Source organism: Triticum aestivum, chromosome 2B (assembly GCF_018294505.1).
Source record: "Triticum aestivum cultivar Chinese Spring chromosome 2B, IWGSC CS RefSeq v2.1, whole genome shotgun sequence".
NCBI classification, from domain to species: domain Eukaryota; kingdom Viridiplantae; phylum Streptophyta; class Magnoliopsida; order Poales; family Poaceae; genus Triticum; species Triticum aestivum.
Window position 1 is genome coordinate 657,200,806 of NC_057798.1, and position 4,345 is coordinate 657,205,150.

Genomic DNA, 4,345 nt, shown 5'->3' on the forward strand with positions numbered 1-4,345 from the left:
TGGGCCTTGCTGGAGGAGTTTTATTCAAAGTGAACTGTCAAGGGGGTCCCATAAATCACCCGACCGCGTAAGGAACGCAAAATCCGGGAACATAACACTGGTATGACGGAAACTAGGGCAGCAAGAGTGGAACAAAACACCAGGCATAAGGCCGAGCCTTCCACCCTTTACCAAATATATATATATATATATATATATATATATGCATTAATAATATAAGATATATTGTGATATCCCAACCAAAATCCTGTCCACCATGGAGAAATCTTCAACTTCACCTGCAACTAGCAACACTATAAGAGGGGCTGAGCAAAGCGGTAACATAGCCAATCAATGGTTTGCATAGGAAAGGTATCAAAGGTTAGAGGCTCATGGCAATTTGGGATGGCTTGATAAACAGGTAATAGGTAGCGCAGCAAAGCGATAGAACGAAGCAACTAGCATAGCAATGATAGTAGTGAGATCCAGGGTAGCGGTCATCTTGCCTGAAATCCCGCAAGGAAGAAGAACGAGTCCATGAAGAAGACGAACAGATGAAGCCGAACCAACCGTAGACGAACGAATCCTCACGATCGCAACAGAACAGGAACTATCGAGAAGAAGCACACAACATAGTAAACACACCACACATGAACAAGACATTATGCACAACAAGCATGATGCATGACAAAGCTACATGAGGCTACTCATGGCAAGAGATGATGCAAACAAGAGCAACACATCAAGGCAAGTTTAAATGAGGCCGGGAATAACATATAACAATTCCGGTAAGTCCTCATATACAAATTTCGAAGTTGGTCCAGATCTGAATAAACCTTATGTTCAAGTTGATAAACAACAAGTTAAGATGCACAAAGACGATCTACACGAGATTCTAGTCAAGTTACATATAAAGTTCATTTAGTTCGGAGCTACGGCCTAGAAGATATGAGCAAAACAAGTTAAACATGGCATTGATGCAAAATGCACCCAAACATCAAGCAAACACCTCAAAACAAGGATGCAACATGATAATATGAAAGTACATGCAAAATCAAGCAAGTTTCATATAGAGCACACTCAAAACGGAGCAATGGTTCAACACATGCACTGTATACAAGTTATAAGAACAAGCTGTCCAAAACAGCAACTAGGCATATTCCAAGCATCAAAACAACATGCTACAGCATCTCAACATAATAACAAAAGGCATGGGCATGATGTACAGGTAAACCATTACAAAACATGAACACTGAACTATCTCCAGAAATCACTAGAACATACTCAAACACACATGGTAAGATTGCAAGTTATAACAATTCAGACTTTGCAGAAAATAACATCACGATGCAATGTTTAGAGCTATCAACATCATGTTACAGGAACTTATCATGGCAAACAAAGGCATTGCCTGAAACTACTAAAAGCATAGATCAAAAGTCCCTTACTGACCATAAGCCAAAAAGGATCAGAAGATATGATGGCACCCACGTAAACATAGCAAGTTATAATACAGATTCATACATGGCAGGAACATAATTATGTAGGCACGTAGATGAGCTTGTGCAACTCACTACAGAGCAATACATGACATGGCAAGGCACCCAACAGTAATAAGGCATATTTGAGAAGCTAGGCATGGCAAGAGCAAGGTCATAGGATGCATGGATCACTAGCAAAACACATGGGAACAAGTGATCTTAATGTAAACAGGCTGACAGAAACATTATGAAGCAACTTTAGAGCAAGATTACAATAAGCTACAGCAATCTATAAATGCAACCAGGGGCATGGATGAATAGAGCACATCATGTAGATCAAAACATGTTTATAGAACATCTCCAGATTATGCATAGAATGATTAGTAGCAACATGTTTATATAGCATCGTGAAATAACAGATTCAGCTTAGCAAAACAGCAACATCATGAACACTACTTAACAAGCTCGATTCACTCACCACAAGTCATTGCATGACAAGATAAGCATAGCATTATGAAGAAGACATGTTTGTTAAACAAACCAAGTCAAGAAAAGGTCTATAGCATGCAAGGATCAACTATAGCAACCTTGGCCAAATTCAATAACAAGTAAACAATCTGCCAGGAAACATTTTGAAGCAAAAGTAGAGCACTCAAATGACATGCTAGACTACTCCATAATTGCAACCAGAGGCTTGAATGGATAGAAAAACATCACATGTTCAGAACACCCTTACTGAAGTAACTCAAAATATGCATGGATCTCTCTGTAGCAACATGTTTACGTGGCATGAAAATAATAGCAGAACAGGGACTAAAATCAGCAACATCACGATGCCTAGTTTGCATGCTTGTCCTAGTCACCACATTGATCACAAAAATGCATGGCATACACCACTGTAAAGAAGGCATGGCATAGTTCAAAACACATGTAGACATCAACCTCATAGGATGCACACATCAATCATGGCAAAAATGACAAAAGAGCTCGTTCTGATAACAGCCACCAGAAAACATCATGAAGCACTCTTACAATGATGATTCAGGCATCTAGATGACCTCAAATGAATATGATGCAATGGAATGAAATGATGTACTCGTTGAGACGAACAATTTAACATATTACACGCACAAAACGGAGCTACGGATGCAGAGACACAACAGGTCAAACATGGCATGAAAATTACGAAATCTGGGGACTTAGCAGATTTCGAGGGGAAAGTCAACCTTCGGCACGAAAAACGATGTTCGCTGGAGAAGACGACGGGGAAGGCTGCCGGAGCAGCGGGGAAGGGCGGCCGAGGTCGAGGAGGTGCCGAGGGGGCTCGGCGTAGGCGGATCCAGCCGGACCCATCCCGGATCCGGCCGGGGACGGCGGGGCACGGGCGCGGCTCCGGCGCCGGCGGAGCTTCGGCCCGGCGGCCATGGCGGGGCTGGCGGGGCCGAGCAGGGGATGAGGAGGCGGCGGGGTGGTCCGACGGCGAGAAGGCGCCGGGCACCTCGGGGTGGAGGAGCGCGGCTCCAGCGAGCTCGGCGCGGGGCGCCGGGAGGCGGCGGCGGCGGCGAACGGCGGCGCGACGCGCGGGCCGGCTCGGGCCCAGATCCGGCCCGGGCGGGCCTGAAGCGGGCCTGGCAGCGGCGCGCGGTGGGAGGAGAGAGAGAGGGAGGCGGGGGGACACGTGGCGGGCGGCCACTGGCTGCGGGCGCGGCGCGGGTGACGTGGCCTCCTCCGATTGGTCGGAGTGAGGTGGCTGGGGCGCCGGACATGTCCGGGCGCGGCGGAGAGATGCGTCCGGCGGCGGAGAGGGGAAATTGTTAGGGTTTAGACTGCGATTTTTGAAAGGGGGGAGGCATATATATAGGTAGGGGGAGCTAGGAGAGTCCAAATGAGGAGCGGTTTTCGGCCACGTGATCGTGATCGAACGACCGAGAGAATGGAGGAGAGTTAGATGGGTTTTGGGCCAGTTTGGAAGGGGTGTTGGGCTGCAAAGAGAAAGAGGGGTTTCGGGCTACGCGGTTAACCGTTGGAGTATCAAACGACCTCCAAATGGCACGAAACTTGACAGGCGGTCTACCGGTGGTATACCAAGGCCACTTGGCAAGACTCGGTCCATTCCGAGAATGTCTCATACCCACTCACAAAAAGAGAGAAGAGGGGGACGCCGGAGGACATAGGAGCGCCGGATTGCAAAATGGACAACGGGGAAAATGCTCGGATGCATGAAACGAACACGTATGCAAAATGAAATGCACATGATGACATGATGAAATGCAACACACAAGAAAATGACATGGCAACGACGGCGAATAACTGGCGGACACCTGGCGCATCAGACTCGGGGCGTTACAACACTCCTCCACTAATAAGAGATCTCGTCCCGAGATCTTAGGACCGAGACGGAAAGGGAAAAGGGATGAGGTGAAACAAGAACTCAAGAGAAGAGGGAAGGAAACGAGAGCACTTGAGAAGAAGAGGGGAACGACGAGAATGACGAGAATCGAAAGCTCACTGAATCAGATAGACTATGAAACCACTCGTTCTAACCGGAGTGGTTAGGATGAGAGAAGAAACGAATAAGACTGAAAGGATTTAGGCAGCACTCCAACTGAAACATGGAGGAATAGAATCTGAACTTGAGAAGATGGAATGACACTTGGCGAGAAGAACAATGCAATGCCTCCGGAAGAATTGCAAGAATTGAATGAAAAGAACTTAGAAGGAAGGATTGAACGGAGTTGTTGAGAGAATCAACAACGAAAAGAATAAGCTTGTTGTGGTCTTATAGATAACATCTCAAAATTATGAGGTGATAACCGGCCGCAAACAGAAATGATTGGATTACTGAGAAGAATGAAGGAATGCAAAACTCCACTTCAAAAGGATAT